Source organism: Macrobrachium rosenbergii, chromosome 3 (assembly GCF_040412425.1).
Source record: "Macrobrachium rosenbergii isolate ZJJX-2024 chromosome 3, ASM4041242v1, whole genome shotgun sequence".
Taxonomy (NCBI): Eukaryota; Metazoa; Arthropoda; class Malacostraca; order Decapoda; family Palaemonidae; genus Macrobrachium; species Macrobrachium rosenbergii.
Window position 1 is genome coordinate 87,209,869 of NC_089743.1, and position 27,602 is coordinate 87,237,470.

Genomic DNA, 27,602 nt, shown 5'->3' on the forward strand with positions numbered 1-27,602 from the left:
CCTTGCGACCCAGCGGGCGGATTCGATGACAACAGTTTTAGAGAGGCGTGCTAATAATATCGCCCTTGCTCAGGTTTCCATTGTAGGTTTGAATGGTGAGGGCAGATTCCCAGTTCTTCCTCTATTTCAGGTAGATACTCTTTAGAAAAAAAATATAAAACAGTCTCACTCCATTCATTGCTTCGACTTGAATCTTTGAAGTGCGCGTGAATCGTTTCGTAAATTACCGTCCATTTAAGTCGGGTAAGGTTTGAGAAATGTATCTACCAGTTTCCCCGTAATATGAATTTCATCAGAATATTTACACAAACACGTGTATTCAAATACACTGACGACGTCATCCCCGATTTTTTTTTTATTGATGAAAAATTGACGTTTTTGGTTTTGAGATAATTAGTAATCATGTATTACCTTTTTAATTCTATTTGTTGGTTATTTCTTGGACGCAAGTGGTCAGTTTTATTCGCATTCTTGATATTTTTCTCGATGGTGTATGCAGAAGAAAGGGCCAATGGATCAGACGTTGACGAATGGTTTCAACTTCTCCTCCAAGATAATTACCCATGCCATTATAGCCTATGTCCCCTTGGGTGGAGGTTGTAGGCAATCTTGAAATTTGCCCAGACATCATAATCGGATGTAAGAAACACTAAAAGTTTATATTTTCTGAACTGTAGTTGCGCATTTTGATGCTCTCTGAAGATCAAAACATCTAGAGATGGCAAATAATGCCTCTTTTTTTCAGTTCAGTTGTAAAGTTAATAGCTGGAGCTAGTATCTTGGGCACTCTGAAAAATACATTAAATGCCTAAATACATTAAATGCCTGCACTTGTTATCCTCAGCTTATCAAAGTCCTGCCTAGTGCTTCACACTATTGTCCAGCATTTTCCAGACATTCAGCCTCCGCTTACCGTCGTTGACTTGTTTTCAACATGTCTGTGACATGTAATCGATAAATTGCCAGTGTGTTTGTGATACGATTGACTGTGGCGTGGAAGCACTCTCAAAAGTGCTCGACGTAAACATTCGTCAGTATGGGAGAGAGGAACTGCCCTCAGTATTCTACATAAACATTCGTCAGTATAGGAGAGAGGAACTGCCCTCAGTATTCTGCATAAACATTCGTCAGTATAGAAGAACTGCCCTCAGTATTCTACATAAACATTCGTCCGTATGGCAAAGAGGAACTGCCCTCAGTACAGTCTAATCTATTCCTACAAATATGCCATTGGAAGAGAAATATTTTTGCTTAATAGATTATTTAGTTTTACAGTTTCATTTTCAGTAATCTTTGCACTGTCTCAATTCCTCGCTTAGAAATGGCAAAGCGTAGATTTGAGATACTCTTAAAGTGATACCAGTTAGCTTGTGGGAATATATTATTCTACGATTTTTCTAAAACACGGGATTCAGTTAATCCCCTTAAGACGGCCTAGGTGCATGCTAATGAGGTTAAAAATCGGTCGATTTCTTGATATATTTCATCAACAGGGATGCAAGTAATTACTATGCACAATTCTTGCAAATCGTTGTTCCTCATGTATGGAACACTCTTAAATCCATCGAAAGCTCTTAGTGAACAGCAAGAAGGTATATATATATATATATCATTCTGTATAGATATGTATATATATATATATATATATATATATATATATATATATATATATATATAATATATATATATGTGTGTGTGTGTGTGTGTGTGTGTGTGTGTCCGTGTCCGCCTGTTTGTCTGTCTATCCGTGTGAGCGCGCGCCTCTGGGAACTAGGAACTAATTTTTGCAAAATGTATGAGGATGCAAGAGAACAATAAGAAGGAGAAAAAGAAAGAGAAAATCAAAGGAATGGGATCAAGAGCAAAAAAAGAACTCTTGTCTCTACCGGCATCCTTGGCGGCGGCGGCGGCGGCGACGGCATTCAGCAGCAGCAGACTCACAGTGAAATCTGCCTCCTACAAAACTAGTAATCCGACGCGCCCTGACGTCTTCTGATTGTCTTTGCATCCCACAGGACAACCCAGAATATACCTGGGTGGCAAATGTGGCACATAGTGGCACATACGGCGCTAATGAGAAGGGAAACAGAAGTCTTTTTCTTCTCTTCCTCGCCCACACACATTCGGTCTCCGGGCCTCGTTGTGAGCCGCTGCCATCACCGCAACTTACTTCGCTCTGTTGTGCGCCATCTCAATTCAGCCATCTTTGTCTATACGCTTCTCGGCCTTCTTCTTCTTCTTCTTCTTCTTCTTCAGCCCTTCCCACGCCATAATCCGGCTCTCAGATTTTCAGTACAAATAAACGCTCCGAAGTCTTTGTTGGCTGGCGTAGTCCAAAGATCAACAGCAGGCCTCGTTTTTCTGTCAACACTATACTCGAGCTTGCACAAAACCGGCAACCACCACCAATCAGGCTGTTCGTGTGATTGCCTCTCCAACGTTTCCTAGGTCTGCCCGACGGTTTTAGGTCTCCGTATGGATGAACACTCCACACACAGTGATGCTTGTTCTACTGCACGGTTAGCCTTGATAGCGGAAAATGAACATTTCTTTTATATAGAAATTTCTTGGTCTCCGTCTTTTCTTGCCAAGATATCGAAGACTTTATTAACATTTGTAAATCACTGATAAGCATATCAGCCGATAAGTGTCAACTCTGTTTCAAGAAAAGAACCAGTCGACCCGCAGTCATGATGGCTGATTCAGTGATTCCTCTGTTCAGATCTGTGTGTGTGCAATCAGTATTTCACTCTGGTAAGTACGTCACTTTGGTCAGGGGTTAATAGTGAGTATTTCTGTGGGCATTCGGAGTGCAACGCATTCTCTGTAAGTTATCTACAAGGACGGTACTTGTCTCGATTTAGCTCTCACTAATCAACTCTAATCATTTAAGGTTTTTAAAACGTCCAATGTAGATTTGTTCAACATATCGTCCCTTTACCGAATAGAGCTTTCTGGTCAAATCCTGGTCAAGATCTCTGGAGGGAAAGCGAATATTCCTGGGACAGAAAAGCCCAGCTAAGGAAAGAAAATGGCTCATTTGGGCACGAATTTGCGGTAGTTCCCTTGTGCTCTTGCTTACGGAAGACGGTGAGAGTTAGAGGAAATGATTGTGATGGAAAGAAGAGCAATGGCAAAGGAAGGATGGACAAAAGGCAATATCAACTTCAACCGAATGAAAATGGTCAGTTAAAAAGTGGAAAAGGAGGCTTCCTGATAACTTTGAAACATTGCATAAGACAGAAAAGGATGAATGGTGATAGATAAAGCAATAGGAAACAGGTTGTTTTGACAAACTTTGTTTTATCTGTTTTTATTAACAAGATGCCGCAAAGTTATCAGTGACTTTTTTAAAAATCTTCACCAAAAGTGGACCTTTGACTGGCAAGAACTTTCCAAATTTTGGGAGACAGAAATGCAACTTTTTAGGAGTGTAAGTTTTCTTATTTTTGAACTCATATAAAACCAGTGTGCAGTGCGAGGGTAAAGTCAGGGTCATTGTCAGATCTTGCAAGTCCAAGATCATTCAAAGAAAATTTTACCTTGGCCGTGACTTTGAAACTATTTGAGATAAAGAATTGAATTTGGCAGTTGTATTGGTAACGAAGCCATATGCAAAGGGAAACGAAGCCAGTATGCAAAGGAGAGTAAAGGACATGGTAGAGTTCATGCTCATAAAACAAAAGTTAAGTATTAACCCTTTCTAATAATCTGAACCGCATCCAGCAGGCTTCATATTTGGTATACATTAATGAAAATAGTATGCAAAGTGAGGTCAAGGTCATACTTAGAGGTTCAAAGGTCAAAAGGAAATTTTAGGTCATGCTTTTGGTTCAGTTTGCTTGTGTGTTTCCAGAACTAATTGTATTATGCCTGCTGATAACCATACAGCCAATGCTCTTAACAGAAGGGCTGTGGCAGAGCCTCTATATCATAGCTTTTATTAAACTTGGAGGATTAGTTCCTTTGTCGGAAGGTACACTCAGGATTATATTCATCTATTTCTTGATTTCAAAACCATACATAAGAGGCTAAGTCATTCTTGTGCATTATTATCATTATTATAAAGTTTTTTAATGAGACGACTGAGTCACATTTCTAGACCCACAAAAGGCTCCTCCACGTAATTAGTTGTTATATAAGAGGGGAAAACTGGAGGAGATAAAGTTAAAGAGTCTGTATATCTATGTGGAACACTTAGAAAATAAAGGCAAAAACAATGCAATTGGTGACCAAGTGGAGTCTGCAAAGAAAGAAAATCTAACAGTGAATACAGTACGCTGCAGGGGTACCCTCCCTACAGGGTATCTGTGTGCACAATATTATATTGCAGTACTTATCAGTGGTATGATCATTTGAAAGACAATGATAACGCTTTTCTTTGAGCTGTATACTCGTATACTCAAGGAAGAACAGAGGTGACTGTTCTTTTTAAGGGCTAGTTCAGCATGCCTCCCCATCAGCACTGATACCCACACAGTGAAACAGCCAAGAGTACTCCTTGCACAGCAGTTCTCTAGATGGCACAAAATGTTCTTTGTAGCGTCCTTACATCACAATCGCCCTGATGTCGTCCTTTTGATTTTCATTCTGTCCCGCAGTGTCAAACTTCTTTTTACTTTACGTTGTTCCAGTATTTACCATCTCTCACTGGAAAACCAGTCTCGTACGTTGTTCCAGTATTTACCATCTCTCACTGGAGAACCAGTCTCGTGCATTTGTTCCAGTATTTACCCATCTCTCACTGGAGAACCAGTCTCGGACGTTGTTCCAGTATTTACCATCTCTCACTGGAGAACCAATCTCGTACGTTGTTCCAGTATTTACCATCTCTCACTGGAGAACCAATCTCGTACGTTGTTCCAGTATTTACCATCTCTTACTGGAGAACCAGTCTCGGACGTTGTTCCAGTATTTACCATCTCTCACTGGAGAACCAATCTCGTACGTTGTTCCAGTATTTACCATCTCTCACTGGAGAACCAATCTCGTACGTTGTTCCAGTATTTACCATCTCTCACTGGAGAACCAATCTCGTACGTTCCAGTATTTACCATCTCTCACTGGAGAACCAGTCTCGTACGTTGTTCCAGTATTTACCATCTCCCACTGGAGAACCAGTCTCGGGCAAAGCCCATGAGAATCTAAAAATATGACCCAGTGGTCTCATGAAGGTACTCGACGAAGATAGTATCATGTACTCCTGAAGTGCCACCTTGACACTGCATAATGTAAAGACAGGTACTGTTGGAAAAATTTAGAGCATTACCAGTCATCCTCTGGTCGTCTCACTATGAAGCTGCGTATGGTCTTCCTTCTTGGCAGGTTTATTGCTGACGAAACTCTTATTGTAAGGAAACTCATGGCAGTCTGTTCTTTCTGAGGACCATTCCTTATCTTCATTATTAACTGGATGATAAAATCATTATATTAATAATAAACTGATTACATTGATACCAACAGTCTATTTAATATAACATAAATATACAATGGTAATAATAAGATTCATAATAATCTTAAAGAAAACCCTATCTTATAAATGTCTCATTAAAAAATAGTGGGGGTATCAGTATAATTCAGTTTGTAGTGGCTTATCAATTTTCTTTACAATTACCTTCTCTGTTGGAGAATGATCACGTCCTATATTTGTTTCATCCATGGAAAGGTGTGAACACACTAAGGGAGGTTTTGATTTTACTAGGGGAATTGTACAAGTGATTAAAAAAAAAAAAGCACGGGAAATGTATAATTTTAACGTGAATGTTAACATTTGGTGATGATGTTGGCTATATTTATGCAAAGGCAGTGGGAGAGAGAGTGCTGAAGCAAAGGATTATGATGACACCTCTCAAGCACTCATCACAGACTGGCTGGTATCAATCCCATGTGAACCAGAAGCTATTTACAATAGTTGAGGGTCCTTGGGCGCAATCTGATGACCGAACATCTGACAGAGGGGCTGCTCTGGGCAACCCTTCAGGTCTGGTTCCTCAAAGTGTCTCATCAGGGAGTCGGGGTTCTGATCTGCATATTCATTGGCAAAGGGAACGCCTCTTACTTCACTAACGAGACGCCACAAAGAACCAGACCCTAGAGTTACCTTGATCCGACTTCCTGGCAAACTTCCATCAAACGGAGGACCACTGACCAACGTAACCCAGCTACCTGGTTTACGTGGGAATGGCGCCAGTTTATCAGCAGTGGGGAATAGAGAGGCGTCACTAAAATCCTTTGCTCCACCACAAGCACAGCCGACACCTTAACAAACATCGACAGACTTCAGTTCGAATTCTACTGATACAACTAGCTTTTTAATTGAGACATCAATAACCGTGAACTCTGAGGTGAGTAGATAGACAACACGGTTCAGTTTTGTTTGCTTACACATTTTTCTTGTTTCAGAGCTATAGAGAGAAGCCAACATCACTTAGATTACCTATGTATAAGGACCAAGAGAAACAAAAACAAAAAAAACACAACAATGGAGCGTCCTTCACACTGATAAAATGAAGCTGATATCTCCGCTGGTTTTCTTGGGGCTCATCATTGACGCATCTGGGGTAAGGTATCTCAGAGTGACTTTTTACCTCTCACACGTCTCGCTGTTATGTGCCTTAATCATTTTACTGAAGGGCAGTTTATTAAAACAGCTCCCTCAAAGATAATATATACTGTACACTAGCCACAAGTAGACTCTCTTTCCATGGCTTCCTTCTTCCCAAAAGTGTCAACACTACTTTGGCCCTACATGTTACAGACATTTCCATCTTCTCTGAAGTCTATTTTCTTGCAGACACTCTCCAGTCTCCTTCAGTACCAAGGATATTTACAATCTACAGACTGATATACACAGTTTTTCTCCATTTTTATACATTTCATGGAAAACATTATATATATATATATATATATATATATATATATATATATATATATATATATATATATATATATATATATATATATATCAGATCAATCATTTCCTGGGCACCCTCGTTGAACTCATGCCACCACATTCTGTCCTGGGCTGTTTGAAAGTATTTTGAAATAGAGGTATGTGAGAAGTTAGGGAGAGACCAGTAGATGTAAGCCAAGAGTCGTGAGTAAGAAATGTGGACTGTGAATGGTATGTGTGTGTGTGGCATAATTGATGTTTACAGGCAACAGTGAAGACTTAAGTTTCCCCTTGGAGTGATGAGAAAAAGTGCCGAAATATGGAGTATTTTGCATAAGCAAATGCCATCTGAAGACTTCTCGGGAACTCAAAAAAGGAAAAGAAGCCAAATAATGCCATCTGAATGAATAGAGAAACATTCATCGTAATGAGTGATATCGCAATTGCCGTTTCCATATTTCTGAGTGATAGTTAAACTCAAGTAAATCTCGATAAAACACCGAGAACGACAAAATCTGATATGAAACGCTTCAGCCAAGGAAATTAAATAAATGAATTAGTTAATATATTTGGGTAACACTGCTTGCCTTTCAATGGGCAAGTTTAGGTCAAGAGAAAACCAAAGTCAAAATATTTAAGTTTTGATGCTATTGTGTCAGCCATGAAAGTGACGTTTCATATCTTTTGGTGATGTACTCTTTTTGCCTTTCTTCGTCGTGTTAATTCAGTTCCATTTAATTATGCTATTTGTTCTTCTTAACGTAAGAATGTCTCGACTCTGCATATGACGTCACAAAACAAAGTAACCCTCTGCAACCGATGCACTGCTTCGCTCTCTCAAAGATGGCTGTAGCCAGGTTTGGTTCAGGGCTCCTAAGCTCTCACTCCACAACCACAATTGCGGGCACAATACGCAGCTGTTTCGCTCGAAAAAGATTTACTTTATAGCTTTTCTCTTTCATACTGTTATTACATTATTTAAACTGAAACTGAATTCCCTTGTTATTTACAGTTTTAAACGTCTGTAGCTTTACTTAAATAGTACATCAGACTTTTTATTTTAATCCTTGACTCTTACCCTTGTCTGCAACAAGAACCCCAGAAAGTTAAAGATGCTTCTAAACTAATTTTTACTAAATATTGCAAATAAATTTCTATTTTGCATTTAACCCTCACCCTTTCAGCTCTCCTGTTACTGAGGCAGTGCCATGTTATTGGCTTTGACAACGAGAGCTTCCCAGGTTCATAAAATTCCTCTTTCAAGGCTAGTCTTACGTATTCCCCCAGTTTTCTGTTACGGGATTTCAGGATCTGTAAAGTAATGCCCTGTTCTCTTATATTATGTAGGGTCTTACACACGAATAAATGTTCGGTGTTGGGCCCCTCCACTCTGCAAGTATCACAAACCTCGTTCTTGCATTTACCCCGGAAGTTAGCCTTCAATTCCAACATATTCAGCATGGCTTTCCTAATGAACTCATTTTCCCTCATCTTCTTCATTTCTTTCCTCTTCTCTTCCAAGTCTTTTAAATTTCTTGCTTAATTTTGATCTTTGCTTTCTTTTTCGGTACCTTTTTTTGTCGTACTTTCTCATTCCTTTATCTATTACATATGGTCGATATGCTTTTTCAACACACACCATAGGCGACTCTTAGTTGGTGTATTATCTCTGTAATTGGTCTTTTCTCCTTCGAGTTTATTATGTTATGAAACAGCATAATTTGTTTTTATATTCCATTCTGTAGGTTACTGGCCATATGCCGGACTCCGCTATAATCCCCAGTACGGTGTGGTTACTGTGCCTTTATGGTTGTTCGTACATCCTTCGTCGGATCCTACTGTATATTGCATTTCCTCTAGTTCGATGAACCCATGTTCCGTGATGTTTCTGCTACTGTTTCGTAGGTCTTTTTCCTATATTCTTAACATCCTAGTATTTTCTAATTTCTCTTAGTTGGCACAATACTGTAATTTTGTATTTATAGTGTTGATACTCTCCTCCTTGGAGCCATTTATGGCAAGATCTCTTCATAAGGCTTGACTGTAACCAAGAACACCGAGGGTGTCTCGGTGGTCTTGGTGTAACTCTCTGAGTCTTTGAAGCTCTTCAGTCAGTCTTCAGTAGTCTTCGTAGTGTGTGTAGACATCGTCAGCTGAACAACTATTGATAAGATGGGCTATTCAGCTCAAATTTGATCATCTAAATAGTGATATACTGGAATACCCCCAAAACATTTTCACACAACGCCCTTCAGTTCAACAAGAGTTTATAGTGACCTAATGAGGACCTCGAGATGTAAGAAAACGTCTAAAACTGTTCAACTCATACTACCGTACAGCGTTGAATGTCAGGTCAGTTGAAATAATGAGAGCGTTATTACCCTTGCACTGTTTGTTAGACAAGTCAGTTACCTTTCAGAAAACTTGACACATGTCAAAACATTTGGTAGAACTCGTAGAAATACCTTACGATTGTTGAAAGCTTAATTGACACGGCAAAGTTAGGTGTCTTGCATGCGGCGTTAGCGTCTTGGAATGTTGTTTGTCATTTTTTTTTTATGCTGGGCTTATATTTATTTCAAATGGTGTGTTTGTTTCCTTTTAAATAACGGTAACATGGGTTTCAAATTTACCTCCGTGTTAACTTATTTTCCATTGCTGGAAACCATTTCAGAGATGCACCTTAGGTTAGTTTTTAACTGTAGACTTTGTTTCAGCTGATGCTGTCTAATAAACCAAGGTCAAAATTATATTTTACCATCAGATCGTTTTAAAGTCATTAATTTTTTTTTTTTTTATTTTCGATAATAAGAATTAAAAACAATGGCGGCTAATTTTCTTCGGAGCGCAGATTGGGTTTATCCTCGGCCCTGCATACAGCCCTATTCTGTGTGTTTATAAAAACTAAAGAACGCAAGATGGTGTTATTACCTTTAGAAATTGATTGTAACTTACTTTAGTGGTAAAATTTTATAAGTTGCAACAAGACTTCCAGCTCTTCTGCACTTTTGCGTGAAAACCAGTGGTTATTTTTCCTTCTAGACTCAGCCACCTTTCACACATTAAAATTTTTTCTTGGCATAAAACTCATGAATCATTTTCTTTTCCTTCTCAATACATGACCTTCCCAAATGCTTAATAACTAGAAAAATAATGATTAAAGATGCCTTATAAGGTAACACTTTACCCCCTCCATAGCTAACAAGGCAAAGTGTATAGAAAATACCCCCTAGGTTACGTGATATTGGCTATTTTCAGGTTCTTTAGTGCCCTGTCATTTCCCTAGCATTTTTAATGAAAAATATAAAATGGTTTTTATGCAAAAATGGATAATTAGGAACCTTCCGAAATGGCTGGCTGGAGTTTTGGAAAATTCACCAAAACCATTTGTTTTTCTTGAAAAATGGCTAGAAAATGATAGGTCACTAAAATCTATAACCTAAAAATACCAACCTAACGTAACCTTAGAGGTGTTTTGGAATAGGGGCTCATTATATTTGGGATAAGTCCTCTAGTGGTTGTTTCTGATAATACAAATGTTTTTGTAATGTCTTACCTTTTAAATTGTAATTTAATTTTTTTATTTATCGTTTAGTGCATAGTGTTTATGGGTTCAAAATAATGAGCCCTAATTTTGTGTCATCTTATGAAAAACTTTTGTTTATTGTCATCAGTTATAATTAACTCTCCTACATCTTTGATCGTGCTCCCTATGTTGATGTTTTGCAATGGGCTATAACACAGGGTGTGAGGAACAGACATGTTCTTGTTATGATCTCCACCTCTCTTGAAAAACGTTCCATGCATCTCTCAGCTTGGCATAGGGTGCCATCTTTTCAGAAAACCCTAAAAACCAAACTCAAAAGGTAACTTGACTAATAACCTCAACCTAAGCTGTGTTACTCAGGCTTTAGGGCATTGATGGAAACCACTTTTAACAAATTAGTTTTGTAACACAGGCTTTATTTTCATTTATGGCCATGCATAAATTCGTGCATATTTATTCTGATTAATTAATGCAACTGCCAAAAAATAATGTAAATTTTGATAAAGCAACCAAATACTATAGAAAAGTCACTGTTGAGAAATAAGCCTGCTGACAGAGTTGTACTGTACTATAGTTCTAATCGTCTTTAATTGCAAATTTTTTCTGGCTTTTCTTTGATTTTCCATCGGTTTAATGGCAGAAATGCTGTTTAATCTTTTGCCACTTTTGCATTATTGTTCAAAGGTGGATATAGCCTGGTTCCTTCAATTGTAGGCGTCATGGCGTTAAGCCACATTGTAATGATTTCTATATTAAGTTTTTAGTTGTCGTTAGTAAACACAGTGTTTCCAGAAATACTTTTGTTAACTTGAAAGGTTTAATTCCTTTTGCATTAGTATCTTCCGAAAACGTTGGTTTACACCTCAGATTCAGAAGTGGAGGCGTGCCGTACAGTTGTCTTAGGTAAACTTGATAGCTTTCTGATGATGAATTAAATCAAAATTTAAAGTATCTTTGGAAACTGTCAGAGAGACTACGCCAAGATGATTCAAATGTGAATCCCAAGAAATTTCTTAAATGTATTCATATTTCCAGTATGGTGATCAAGATCCAGTTTAAAGGTAAACTAAATTGACAAAGATTAAATGATCAGATTCTTGCCAACAAGCCAAATAATTGAACAGAAAAGTAGCGATTCCAAATCTCAACCTTACATTTAGGGAAATAAGCCTTCCGGTCAAATTGCTTTTGAACTGCCTAAATTAACTAAACAATTCTATATAAATGCATACAGATTCTTCTCACATTTATTGCAGTTTAACAATATATATATATTATAGTTCTATAGGACATATATATTCTGAAAAATGCATATATAATTTATTTATTTAGTGTACACATGGTTTTATGTTTGTGTGTGTGTTTCAGTGTGTAATTTGTTTGTTTTTATATTGTGAGGATGGCCCTGAGGTGTGTGTGGAGAGGAGATATTACCTTGTTTGGATATTTGAATGCATCGCCGTTCTCTTTTTGATGAAAGTATCGTAACAGAAAAATACCATGACACCAATAGTTTGAATCATGAGTGGTAATGGCATGCATCGCATATCTGAATGAATGCAGTGAGCTAAAGACCTGTTATTAAATTGAAATGATTGAAAGTACTTTTCAAACCCCTGTTGGATGAGGATGAGGGCGTGGTTGCAAGACATTGTAATGAGATAACACGTCATGTTTGACTAATCTGGAATCTTTCAACGTGAAAAGGAGAACTTATGAACATATTTATACCTTCAATGGTGAGGGTTCAAGATAGAATGCTTCTCTCTCTCTCTCTCTCTCTCTCTCTCTCTCTCTCAAAGCTCTCTCTCTCCTCTCTCCTCTCTCTCTCTCTGGAGCAGGGTAGTTGGTGAGTTGACTATTGGCAAATACTTCTCATTTCTCTTACTACATTTTATGCAAAATTTTAAAATATTAATTCATGCTTTAAACACAAAAACTACCTGTTTCATGTATACAAAATTTATATATATATATGATATATATAGCTGTTCTATAAATGATAATATAAACATATATGTGTGTGTGTGTTAAATTCCTTTGTATGCAGGACAATCTTGTCTCTCTCTTGGGTCGGTTGGTGTTGGCTCACAATTGGCACTAAATAATGGCATCTAATACTTGGTCCACTTTTAGTCAAATTTGATCTGTCCTGCGGAACACCATAACATCAAGCACATCGAAAAGAAATCTAAACATTCTGTAATTTTATGTGAAATACAGAATCTCTCTCAAAATCCCCTGTCAATTTTCTCCGTCTGGTTTCTGTTTGTTTCACAAGGTTTCATTTTCTCTGACATTTTCCACTTTGTGGGATGAGAAAATGGGTGCGTTGAAATTCGGATGTTGCAGTGCCCTCTTCTTTCTGCTGTGAAGGAAAAGCTCTTCGTAGTTATAACCACCACCTGGGTGGAGTTGTATCTTACTTATCTTTCATGTGCTTTTCTTTTCTCGATTGGATTTGAACCCTCTTGCCATGGCAACTGGACACACCGTGCCTCTAACGATATATATATATGTTGCTGGTTTCAAGAAAGTGAGATATTCGGTTGAACTCTGTATATGTATATATAAATATCCTTTGAATTTACCGTCACCTTTGACATTTGGATGATTCAAACTGGTTTTATAACATTCAACATCAGAGAAAAGGGGAAAAGATTTCTTGAAATATTGAATTTTTAAGGGATACATTTCTTTCCAAGGGTGTTCAAAATTTGTTTGCTGTTTTGCAATATGTGGTTTTTTCAATAAACTTCGACACCTCGTCTGGAAATTTGTAGTTACGATACCTCCAAAATTAGAGTAGTAATGTTTTAACTGTTTGTTTGTTTGTTTCACTGTTTCTTGAAAAATGTGGAATTTTAATAAATATGACCTTAGGTGGACTTAGTGACTCACAAGTGAAACATTTTGGGAGAGATCATTACCATAAATTTTAGGGAATATAACTGGAGAAAAAACAATTCTCCCGTTTTGATTATGGTTATTTTGAACCTCATATCGTCGTTGGTTTTCATTTTTTTACTCCTTGCAGTGCCTATGGATCTCTGAAGAAGTGGACGTGTTCAGAACCATCAATTTGTTTCTCCCCAAAATGATCCTCTCCCCAAAGTGGAACTTTCTTTTTCAAATTTGATTTTATAACAAGTTAAGGAAAATAATTACTCGAATGGAAGTTGGTTGTTAAAAATATTCTAATTCGTTTAAAAGAAACGGCAGGGTTATCACATATCATACCGAGAACCTGGAAAACTTGTTAATAATTTGGCATTCCAGTATTTATTAGCAAGTACACTCTTGAACGTGATACTTAAAAGGCTTAGGTACGTCTTGATATTTGAGTGAGAGGGTTAGGAGATAACTTAAATTATAAAGTACTCTTAAGCAGCTCTTTGAACGAACTGATCTGTAATTTGTATAAGTATGCCACTAATTTATTCGCTTTTATGAAGGTGTACAGTGTTTATAACTTTTATTTGTTCCTAAAACTTGAGTTGGACTCTTCAAAATTATTGTAAACGTATGTTTGGAAGTTTATAAATGTTAAATAATAAACTTTTCTTGAGATATATTATAGTAAACTCTTTCTGTTCATAACTACTTGCAAAGATAATTCTCATTTTTCAGGCTTTCCCTCGCATACTTAAATGAGCATGTACTGTTTCCACCGTATTTTAACCACGTTCATAATAAGCTGACGCTATGATCATGATAAAATATATAATGTTTTTGGACATTGCATGTATTTTCGGATTAAAATTCCCCAAAAGCAATTAAAGCTTTGCATTCCGTTAATAATGACCGTACAAAACAGTATTACTCAATTGTCGCGAACACTGCGTTGTGTTATTTTGACTGGGATCATATCGTTCTTTGTTGCTATGAATGAACTCTCAGTTGTCGCGTTATGTCTGTGTTTGCTTCAACATCTTTTATGGATCGCCTTTTTTTGTTATTTCCTTATAATACAATAATTATAAGCATATCTTTTGATTTAGAGATACCATTGAGAATATATTTTTGAAGTGAGAATGATAATCATCTTTTTCCATTTCCCCCATTCCCTTTTGTCACCCCACAGTGCATTAGGAAAATAATAGTTTCATTACCACATTTCGAGCCCGCTCATATAACTTTTTGGTGGCTGTTACAAAAATCTTTTCTGGATTTATTTTGCCTCATAGTAAAGAAATTTAGGACATGCTGTGTTGCGCCTTGTTTACACGATGTATTTTTTCTCTCTCTCCTTCTCTCTCTCTCTCTCTCTCTCTCTCTCTCTCTTATCGTAGAAACAAATGTAGATGGATGGTTCTCCAAACAAAGCATATAGTTCTTCTTGTTTATTTGCTTTTACTCTTATCATGCTAAAAATAAAAATTTCGACGCTAACATTCAAGAGGAAACTTCTCGATCCCAATGGTGTTTTCCTGGAAGGAAAAGAATCGAAGTGTATGTGCGGTTAAGGGATGTCGTAAAGTACAGATGGACATTTCTCTTCTTTTATTATTGAATGAGGTGAAACATGGAACAAAAATCTCTATATTTACTCCACTCATGATTTTTTAATTTTATATCGAAAGAATATTTTTTGTTTTTATCTCACATTTTCTTTTGTCGCGTTATTAATTTTCCTGCTATGTTTTATGTGTGTATGTATTTCAGGTAAAGCTATCCCTAATTTTATTTTGTGTATACGGCGTCTGAGCTTTCATAATCATACTTTTTGCTTTCTCTTAAATCCAGATATGTAAAGTATGTGAACAATGTGAATTTTGTATTCTGTTTTCACTATACGTCATTATTTCCTTTTAGCTGTCAAATAACAGTTTTATTAATAATTAAGAAATAAATATATAATATGTGTGATATATGTACGATAAAAACTGGTTTACCTGAAAATGTAGCGATTGAGGTCTGCTTTTTTTATGGCAAAAACTAATATTTAAAAAATTCAGAATTTCTTTTGATGGAAATGGAACAGAACCAGTTATATCAGTTCTTTTAATGTATTTGCAATACACATTAGCACTATAACTCAGCTAAAAATTTCGTTTGTTCTTCCACGTTCTAATTTTTTTATCACTCTGTATCTGTCAGAGTTTGCTAATTTCTCATAAACGGACGTCAGTCTTTCAATATGAGAAAGATGGACAAGTTATCCCACAAATAAGTATGGATGTCTTAAATTAATCTACAACTTTCTTTCATCACGTCCTTTTGAAAACCTTTTATCCACCTCATAAATCACTCGCACCTCTGACTAATCTCTGTCTGTGTTTTATAAAGAGCTTCCCCAGTGTGTATAAATGCAAATGTTTCTTGTCATAAATGGCATGAAGTTCCTAATAAAAGGCATATGTACGTCCCTGTTATTTTATCCGTATAATTAGAGGAAAAATAAACTTTCTCTGTCAAATAATTGGGGAATATAAAAATATCAGATGAGCTTTAGCCAGAATTAAACAAACCTGTGAATTTTTTAAACAATGGCTTAGCATTAACCCCAGAACGACTTTTCTCATTTATCTCATAGTCGTGAAATAGGAGCCCTTGTTTCTATGCCGTTCTTCCCTATATCCTCATTCCACCAGCCCAGTTCCTCTCCATACTTTTCCCCAGAAGACTCTCTTCCCGTATCTCCCACCTAAAGCATTGTGCTGAAACTGGGAAAATTATTTATCTGTCAACGTTTCGAGATTCAAATCGCCAGCCCCAAGGAAGTTTTGGTTGGGGATGTTTATAATCCAGAATGTCCGTGACGTTAATCATGTTTTGAACATCAAATCGTTCTCTGCCAATTTTGAGACATCTGGAACGAAGTCGAGACATTAAAAATATGTACAAAATATCTTTTTTCTAAAAAACTTTAAAAAATATTTAAAAAATAGAATCATGCTTTGGACACAAAAAATTTGCTGTTTATTCTGCATTGTGTATCCTGCTGCCTTGACTTTCGTGAACATTTAAGTAGGACAAACAGTCTTCATAAAGGGAGAACATCTGTTAATTTCGTATATGTAAAAATTAAAGTAAGACGGACAGTTTTTATCATTTACTCCAGGATTGTTAGGTCGTTTGACTTTTCGCAATTAAAAAAATGACAAATCGCTCATCTTCATGTATGCTAATAGCATGAATAACGATCTAATGTTCTTCTAAATGCCGAATCTGGCCGTAATGTAGCATTCTATTTTGTTTCAGTGGCGTTGAATGTAATCTCACCAGAATATGCAGAGTCCTCTTCATTTATCAAAGTCCGTGCGTCACAGAAAGTCACTTAATGCGAAATAACAAGTAGATTAATAGAGGAGGACTTAGGTGCGTATGATGAGGGGGTTGGGAGGTCAGGGAGCACCAGCAGAATGAGCGATTTGGTAGATTGAGTGGATGGAGGAAATCTTTTTGGACAGGAAAGATGCAACGGAACTTTTTTTCCTGAAAAAGGTCGTTGAAGGTCATGGGAGGAAGGGCTGATGGGTTTCAATTTTGGTGCGGTCATGATGGTATCCATGATAGTCTACGCGCATTTGCTTTTCTTAGCATTTTAAACAATAACTTCATACTAGCATGTTATTTTTAAGGTTGAAAATCATTCACTTTTTAACTTGTCTAGGACAGCCACTTCCAGACATCTCTCTCTCTCTCTCTCTCTATATATATATATATCTCTCTCTCTCTCTCTCTCTTACACACATAATAAAGCGTGGAATTTGTGAAAGGTCGGAACAGAATAAAATGTTTCTCTCATAAAAGGAGTATACTTGTATTATAGACGAACTCATCGTGTTTTATAAAATGTCATTCATATAAACTTATATTGTATAAAGGAACGTGGAAAGATATTTGAGACTCTTCTTTTGAAGATTTTATTGAAGATCCCGTGTAAACTATATATATATATATATATATATATATATATATATATATACAGTATGTATGTATATATATATATATATATATATATATATATATATATATATATATATATACAGTATATATATATATATATATATATATATATATATATATATATATATATATATGTATGTATGTATATATATATATATAATGTCATAAACTGGACTCTTGGCTGGTGAGAAATTGAAACAAAATTATAATGATGCTGCCACGAAACCAAGAAAGCCCAGTTTATGAGCAAAAGGAAAAGTTATTTGAAAACTTACCTTAGATTTTCCTGGATTTACAATTGAATGGGGAAGGTTGCCATATGGGAATTAGAATTCTTTTACAAATTTACAGGGATTTATTTACAGAGACTTAGCAGATAAACAATGAGACACAGAACAACATAATCGCTAAGGGGCAGATTCAGTTATAGGGCAACAAGCAAGTTGATTAAAAATGGGGCCAATATGTAAGGCAATCAGTCCCATGAAACTTGTAAACAAAGGGGCCATCTGACACGCAGGCCAGCTAGCGTGACCCTCTCTCTATTCTAACTTGGCTATTCAGCTGAGATGGTATGGGGTATACACACAGACAGGTGAAGGAACTTGGTTGAATAATAACGTCTCGTTCTCTCAGATCTCTCTCTCTCTCCTTTGATATCATCTTTGTTTTGTCTCTCTCTCTCAAGATCCAGCTTCAGTTAAAAGAGTTGTTTTGAGTTACATTCAATAAATGCACGTTTTTGACATTTTGTGCATATTCTGCATATTAGGGACTCCATTTGTCTAACATTGGGAAGTAATGAAGAAACTTATTCTTGAAGGAGTTTACCGATCTTTGCCACGATCTCACTCTTATGTTACTCTTACCTATCTGTCAAACTGACATTTACCAATAAGACCTTGATCAGAGTTCTCATCCCTTTTCCTTGGACGTTCCCCATCGAATTCTACAAGGTGCTGGCGAAAACCTCAAAAACTATAGATTGACGGGGGTAACCAAATGTTTTCTATTGTTTACAGTTCTCCATTATTGATATTACCCCTAAAGGAATTGTTTTTGTTTCTTAATGAGCATTTGGTATTTTCTGTAATATTCTTTAGTTTGGATATAACTATGGAATAGACACTGTTTTCAGGTGTTTCGGTTGTTTTTGTGTGATTAGTTGTTGCTTCACCCTATTTTGTAGTGTAATATCACATAGTTTAAGAAGAATATCAGTTATTATGGCTTATCAGGAGTATAAAACTATGGATTAAGTCATTTGTTCAGACGTTTTCCTTAAGTTATTTTTAGTTTTCTATATGTGCTTCAAGTATTGCACTTTTATTTTTATGTATATATTTTATTTTATTTTTTCTTTTGTATTCATTTATCGATCTATTTATTTCTTATTCGCGTTCGCAAATTCATGTTGTCTCCACTACCCTTCTCTTGTCTTGTGTGCGCGTGCGTGGACACTAATATCTGCCGCTAGTTGAACAGTGCATACTCGATTTTGTTAAAAAAGTTTGAAAGCACTTTTAAGCAAGAAGAATGGTCGTAAGGTGCATGACCCTTCTAAGCCTGCAGGCAAATTCATGTGACCGTATACCAAGTTTGTAGTTCGTGATCACCTTCGTGGAAGCCTTGTCCCCTTGTTTGCTCACCGTATATATGTAACGAGGACAAAAGTGCCCTTTTGAAGGTGTACGTAACGTGCTCAACGATCTTTATCATGGGGAGCAGGAGGCGTATGAACGTTAAGCTCACGGCAACACCCATCTATTTTTCTCCTCTTTCTCTCTCTCTCTCTCTCTCTCTCTCTCTCTCTCTCTCTCTCTCACCGTGTATCACCTCTCTCTCTCTCTCTCTCTCTCTGTATATCGCGCCTCTCTCTCTCTCTCATCGTTTTCCAGAAGTTCACCACCAGATCGCACTCATTCTCACCAAATCAACTAAATGGACCATTTAAAGAAAACGCAATAGTTTCTACAAAAATAAGTTTATTATTCAAATAACCCAACAAAAATGAATAAAACAAAGCAAGATTAAAATGCATAATAAATGAAATATCGAGTTAGATAACTAAACTCTGAACTGCAAAACACTTCTGATTAAAGAGAGTCTCACTATATTTAATAGCCTGAAAAATATCCAAACTCACACATACTCCCCAAATCAATAACTGTGGTCATGTCAAAAGCAGTCTACCACATGTTATTCGAAACAGTCCACACTATCCTCTGACATCTGTCCACAGACATCTGTCGGAAGAATTAAACATGATAGAAAACTCCAAAAATATATGAAATGCAAAACACAATAATGGAAAGTGTAAAATGCATAGCAAGATATGCAAACGTAACATGACAAAACAATAATATAAAAAGAGGTATGAATATTCATATTAAATCTCCCACACCAGTTCAAAAAGTTCATAATGATTAGAAAATCATGGTAAAAATCACAAGTTCAATTTTCTCCCATAAAAACAGAGATTTCAAACTCTACCTTATCTGCCCGATTCAAAGCCTGGATCCTCTCCAAAGCTACGTCTAGACAACTGCAGTTCTATCACGTTAATGAACGATCAAACTCACTTTTAGGGCAGATTTTGGCATAATCTAGATCAAATTAACGCGTGCTCACGAATATACATAACACTTCGGAAGATCACCTGACTGACAATATTGCTGAGGAATCAAACTATTTGCTGAACACAAGATTTTTACCTCGGGTCTCTCGACCTAGTTCCATCTGACTCCAAAAATTCTTTCATCACATCTTAAAGCATTGAAGCTATGAAATGCATATATGTCCTTTAAATTATGCCATATTTTCTGAAATGAGGCTCGGCCACCACATAAGAGCGTCTCGCTCTCATGTGACAAACTAAAACAAAAAGCATATGTATAAAACATAACAGAATAGAGCTATGCTCAATCAGCAATGTCTACTGCACTGCAGCTTTAAGGACTGCTCTCATGACTCACTTCAAAGTCACTGGGGTTGAGTTCTTAGAGCCTTTACATGTAATCTTACAAACACGAATAAGCTTTACTACCCCACAACAAATTATCAGTAAAATAGCTATTAAGACAATTAAAATTGTCGGCATAATATATTCCTGATACTCGAACATCATGGAATCGTCAATGTCTTCCAACGGTGGAACCGTCATTGGCACCTTGGTTGTAGGTACCTCCACTACCAAATGCTCGTTATGCGTTATGGCGCATAATTATCTTCTCGGAACTGTTGAATACAGCACGGCTAAATGCGAAATTCCGTAGACAGGATTCTGCAGGATGAATCAACCAGCTGGACCCTCGAGTGAACGACTGTCGTCGACTTGTTGCTCTGGCACATCATTGTAACTGCATACTCCTTGCAAAAACACACGGGAAGAGTACTGGTGGACTCAATGTGTAAATCTCACAGGAACTGTCTAAAGTCACATTCTGTCAGGTCTGTCCATGTGAACTAATGATAATTCACAACCACCCCACAGACACAACTCACTCGCAGCTGGAAAACACACTACTGTCACACCTCTTCTCTAACTAAAAAGCACAACTCGTCTTATAATCCAACTCCCAGACAACGATGTTGATCTCCCAAAATGAACATGGTCTCTACTCTATCCATGTCACTACTAGTCTCCAAAAACACTCGAAAAGGTCTAATAACAAAACTAAGGGTTTCATGTTACTGAACCAAACAAAACTACTAATGCAAAATCAAACACTCACAATGTGAACTAATTCCAGTGTTGTATCTCAGAATAATCACAGTCAACTCACTATTAAAGCACACAACTCTAAACTCACCCATAAAAAAATTCTATGCCAAACAGAAAAAAATACTATCCATAAACACTAAAAGGTATCATATCTCGTAAAAGACATGAGAAAGTTCTACTCCGTTGTAAATATTTCGCAACACCTGACTAACTCTCAACAAAATAATAATTGACGTAATGGCAATCGCTCCCCATGATCTCAACAACTATAACCACTCACAATAAAAGCTCCTTAATTTTAAAAAAAAAACTGGAAAAAAAATCCAAAATACTCAAATACGATCTCCCAGCGAAAAAAAAAAAAAGATCAGACTTGTTCGGTCCGATATACTAAGTACCTCCCCCAAAAAATAATCTAAACAACACACACATTGCGTCAGATGATGAAATACATCATAACACAATAACAACCCACACACCTGGGTCAAATCTCGTATGAAATTAGCCCATGTCTCAATTCCCAAAATCATTCGAAAACAAATGATTAAAGAACTAACATCAAAATGAACAAGGAGACAAAAAAAAAAATAAAAAAATATCATATATATACAAACATTCACATTTACATCCCAACAAATTCTTTAACTTCTTTACTTGAAATATGGGTCAATTTCGTCACTCCAGTGTTTACATCTTTAACTACAAATCTATTCCCTCTTTTGATCTCTACAATCTCAAAAGGTCCGTGGAACTTCGGACTTAATTTATAATTCAGATCATTCCGAACATTCACTTTAACAAACACTCTATCACCCATCGAAAAAAACTACTCCCCTCGATTTCGGCGTTACTTTTCTCTACCATTGCACGAAACTAAGTTCAAGGATTCTTTACTGATACGTGCAAATCTTTCTCTCCTGTATTTATCAATGAAGTGACCATAACATCACCCTGAACACTCTGTGCAAATCAAGGTCCTTTCAACTTGTATCCCCACAAGCTTCTGCTGGAGATATCTTAATTGTCATTCATCATAGTATTGATACTATATCGTACTTCATCAAAATCTGTCCCAATGTGTTATCGGAACCTCCCCACCGTCATGCGTAAAGCTTCGATTACTTTCGATTCGCCCTCTCACATAACCATTCCTTCAGGTCTATACGGGATTATAGATACTTTCTTTATCCCCAACAAATTAACAAGACCGTCTAAAGTCTTATTAATAAACTCCCTACCATTGTCTGTGATCAGACATTCTGGAACCACCATATCGACAAATTATCCCTTAAAAGAACGCTATAACTTCTCCAGCTGATTTGTACTTCAGTGGGAAAAATCTCGACAAAGCGAGTCAACTCATCAACAACTACTAATAAATGTCTATAACCATAAAGCGGACTCTGAAGTTACCCAGAATATCCATATGCACTCTCTGGAAACAGCCTATGTGGTATGGGATATGAACCCAAACGACACGACACTGTCGTCGCTGGCTTATTCGCATTGCAAATAGCACACTTCTTCTAAAGGCTTCTACTGCGGAAAACATATTTTCCAAAAAACTTTGACCTGACGTTTTTCATACGTCTTGTCCACACCCAAATAGGGAGAACCAAATTTACAATGTACAATGTCTAGAACTTGGTTTTGCTAGACTCTCTGTTGATGATTTGTGTAATCTCCCATGCTTCAGAGTACTTCGCAAGTTATACTTAACTTTTCTCACCAATAAATTATTCTCAACTCTAGACCAGAAAAAATAACTTATACCCTTTCTTCGGTGCAAACTCTCATAAGAAATGCCTTGGCATCTGACAACAATTTATCTTCATCTTGCTTTTGTTCCAGCAAGCCTATGTCTAAGTGACATTTTTCACCCGTAATATAACACACTGCGTTACTCTCACTATCACGAATAACAATCTCTCCCAGGACTGCCGACTCACTATTCTCCCCCAAGTATGCACTGTGGAACGTGTATGTCCTCTACATGCGATCTCTCAGAACTACTAATATCAGAGACATTAGACACCAAATATTTACTCTCTTCTCCCCACAGGATTCGGTGTGTATTTCCTCATCCTCGACCGGAAAATATCTGCTCAATGCATCTGCAACCTTCATTATGCTTACCTTCAATGTATTTGAGGTTTGCATCAAAATCTCTCAATGTTAGAACCAACGTGCTCTCTTGGGCGACAAATTTGGCTTATTAAAGCTCTAACAACGGTTGATGATCTGTAAAAATCTCAGCTTTGTTTCCCCAACAACAACATCTTAAAATGAACAAGGCTAGAGACGACTGCCCTCCTTGTCTAACTGACATCAGCCTTTCGTTACTACCACGCGTTTTGAACTTTCTGCTATAAAAAGCAATTGGGTGTAATTTCCCCTCAAATTTCTGCATCAAACACGCACCTATACCTTCTGACTCGCGTCAGTCACTAAGATGAACAGTTGACTAAAATCTGGAAACTTCAAAACTGGTGGGTTCACCAAAGCGTTCTTAAGCTTCTCAAAAAGCTAATTGTTGACTATCACCCCAAACAAACTTAACGTCTTCTCAGTAACAAATCTGTCAATGGAGACACTATTGTAGAAAAAATTCCGCACAAAACAGTGAAAAAACCCGACATACCTAGGAACGAACGAATCTGTTTCCTGGTTTTGGGAACTGGAAAATTCACAATGTGCTTTAACTTTCTCATCATTCCTCCTAACTCCCTCTTTAGAGAGATAACAATGTCCTAAATAGACAATTTTCTCTTCAGAAACTCACATTTGGCCAATTTGACCTTTAATCCAGCGAACCGTAATCGGCAAGGACTTCTTTTAACACCTTTAGATGTTCTTCAATTGTATCTGTGCATATGAAATATCATCCATGTTTAAAACACCGACTTTCTAACAAGCCATGAAGTACTGTGTTAACCAGTCTAGTAAATGTTATTGGGGACCCTTGTAATCCAAAAGGCATCTATTAAACTCGTAATGTCCCTTTAGGTACCGAAAATGCTGTATATTTACGGCTACTCTCACAAAGGGAACTTGTAAAACCCTTGCATCAGATCTATAGAATGAATATATATTTCTTGCCACCGATCTCAACAAACAAATCAGGCAAACAAGCTGCAGGATATCTATCTGGGCATGTTTTTCATTCAATTTACGAAAATCTACACAAACTCTGATACTACCGTCTTTCTTAGGAACTGCAAGCAAAGGAAAAAATTAAATGGAGAAGTGGACGGTCTAATAATGCCTTCCGACTCCACCTCTGAACTTCTTTTTCTACTTCTTCTCTGATCTTAAAAGGAATTCGATATGCTGGAATATATATAGGATTTGTACCCTTTTCTAGAGCGGATTGAATGTTCTAAACATCTGTAACTCCTAATTTATCTCCTTCAAAGCAATGATATCTAGATATTCTTTCAACACTTTTCTCTACTTTATCTGAATATTCAGGATAATCAACTTTGTAAATGTTCATGTAGAACCTGACTTCGGAACTGTTGCTCCTCGTTAGGAAACATATTCCGTCTCCACAAAAACTCACTAATTTATGCTCTTCATTAAACTCTTCAAAATCAATTACATAAGTACCCTTGTGATATTTTTCACTGAGTCTTGATAAAACTAATTCTACTGAAGTCACGCCTGCGACTGAAATTTCATTCACTGACACCGTACTCACAACGTCTTTGAATTTCTCGGTTCCCTCAACAACGCACACTTGAGAAGGGAAACTTTTCTCTTTTCAGCGACACTTTAACTAATGTAGGAACTCATTGGTTGCAATTCAATATCTTCCAACAAAAAATCCTTTGAAAGATCTCTGCGGAATATCTTTTACTCTCTAATGAATGTGTTACACATGTCTCAGACTGTGTCTTAAGTTTCTCACAAGTTTCTTTCTGTGTATATGGAACAAAAAACAACCTGACTCACCTGTTGTAATCCCTGAACTCCGTAAGAATATTGATGTTATATCGCATACAAGAAGGGGTGTCCTAGCAAAACCATTTCACCTAAAACTAATCCTTCTATGACCAAAAATGATTCTGCTATTGTCTTTCCACCGATACAAAGCGTAGAAATGACAGACCTAAAATATTCAGTTTCCTCGCTTGTACATCACACACTGTCTCACTAGAAGGGACTAATTTGCACTCTGGAAACCTCAGAGTGAAAAGGTCAGCATTTACTAAGTTAACTGAGCTACCAGAATCAATGAAAATAGAAATTTCATTTGCCATTAGAGAATCCACGTACAATCGGCCTAGGTTCTGATGACTCTACGACCTGATTAGTCATTTATCCTGTGTCCGTTTTCGAACTTATCTTGTGAAAATTCTGCTGTTCCTTTGTGTATCTAGAACTTGCATCATGTGGAAATTCTCCTGTCATATCTAGAAAAAACTCCCCACGTGACTTCCTGAATAATCTCTACTCTTTTGTGGCTGAAACAAAATCTCCATCCATGATCTGAAGATTTGCAAACTGAACAATATCTCACTCTGCAATTTGATTTACTATGGCCTATTTTATCACAATTAAAACAACGTATCGTTGTGACTGATCTCTCTGGAATTTTCTTCCGATTCTACTCGTGCACATGTCTTAGCTGTTGCATCATTTCCCGAATGCGAGCTATCATTATTCTGTGGTTTGGAAACCGCAGCTGATATCTTTGCACCTCCTGTACAAAACTACTGTCCAGTGTCGGGCATTTTGCTAGGATTTTTGTTAATCTGTGCAAACAAAAAGGATTCGTCTGTATCCTGATCAATTCTCTTATCAAAACTATCTACAAATTACATCTGGGACTGACGTTAAAAGGCAAGCAAAGTGTAACAATCTTTCAAAATTATCTAAGGAGATATTATTTCAGTTACCCATGGAGAGCCTATTATAGATTTCTTTAACTCAACTACTGCATCAAATAAATTCGCACTGTATGTGACTAGTGAATCATTGCCTTTCTTTACTTTGAGAAACTCTCGCAAATTCCGAACTGCGCATTCACGTTGAACTCCGCCATAAGTAGCTCGAGAAATTTCTGCAGTTCATTCCAAGTTTTACACCTTCTGAACCCGAAACTGCGTGCTCGTTTCCCAATATCTCCTTTATCTAAATCCAGAAATGATTTAGCCTCTGTTAAAGCTTCAGCGCCATTCTCGTAATTTTCTTGGAATTCAGATAATTGTTCACTGACTCAATGAAAGTTTCTATATTTTGGGTTGGCTTTCCATCAACTAACCCTTTAAAATTTGTAATTCCCCCACAAATGTTCGTCACTTTATGCACCACAACTGATTGGGATGTGCTTGCTGCATCGTCCGGCATTTTGTGAGTAATCACACGCCCTGAGCGTAACAACATAAAAAGAGAAACCAAAAGAACACTAAGAAAGGTAAAAAGTTACCCTCTAAAAGAAGAACAAAAAGCGGCGTTCTGCGCAACTTACGAGAATGGGGTACTTACCAATTTGAAACAGAAAACGAAGTACCTATCTCTCAACTTGCTAACCTGTGACGTCACCTACTGAAACAAAGCAAAAAAGACACCAGTGATTCTTGTTGAATAATCACTTTGCGTAATTAACACAATCGCCCCTATTCACACTTATTTGGGTATTTTGTTAACCCCAAAATTGTTCTAGAGATCATCCAGATCTATTTCACAACTCCCCACTCCCAGTACTCGAATAGAAACGGAAAAAAAAAGAAAGGTTCCCAGACACCCGTAATCCACGACCTACTCAGTCATTCAACACTGACCCGTGTTAACCAGCTCTTAGGTGAAGTCGCCTATGCCTTGGGCATCAACGTTACCAATTAGTCTATTAGCAATCTCCTCTTTCGCCATCATTAAAGACATTAAAATCATACTGCCACCATTTAAAATCAAAGACACCGCTGCCACCATTTCATTCAGACACGGCTGCCACCATTTTGAAATTCAAAGACACCGTGCCAACCTTTAATTCTGTGAACGTAGGACAGAATTAACACCCTTTGAAGGTGTGCGTACGTCTCAACGATTTTAATCCTCTTTCTCTCTCTCACTCAACTCTCTTTCTCTCTCTCTCTCTCTCTCTTTCTCTCTCTCTCACCGTGTATCTCTCTCTCTCTCTCTCTCTCTGTATCGCCTCTCTCTCTCTCTCTCATTTTTCCGAAGTTCACCCACCTGAATCGCACTCATTCTCACCAAATCAACTAAATGGACTATTTAAAGAAACGCAATAGTTTCTACAAAATAGGTTTATTATTCAAATAACCCAACAAGAAATGAATAAAACAAAGCAAAGATTAAAATGCATAATAAATGAAATATCAGTTAGATAACTAAACTCTGAACTGCAAAACACTTCTGATTAAAGAAGTCTCACTATGGCTAATAGCCTGAAAATATCAAACTCACACATACTCCCAAATCAATAATTAGTCATGTCAAAACCAGTCTACCACATGTTATTCAAAACAGTCCACACTGTCCCCTGACATCTGTCCACAGACATC

General features: G+C 37.0%; 1 long non-coding RNA gene across 1 annotated transcript in view; it reads left to right on the top strand.

Annotated features, from left to right (window-relative positions):
- LOC136826789 (uncharacterized) overlaps positions 1-27,602 on the top strand; it is a 92,108-nt gene that overhangs the window by 55,751 nt on the left and 8,755 nt on the right. The window contains exon 2 of the long non-coding RNA XR_010849713.1: positions 6,403-6,560. This is a non-coding gene — a long non-coding RNA (uncharacterized lncRNA). The remainder of the gene's footprint in view (positions 1-6,402; positions 6,561-27,602) is intronic.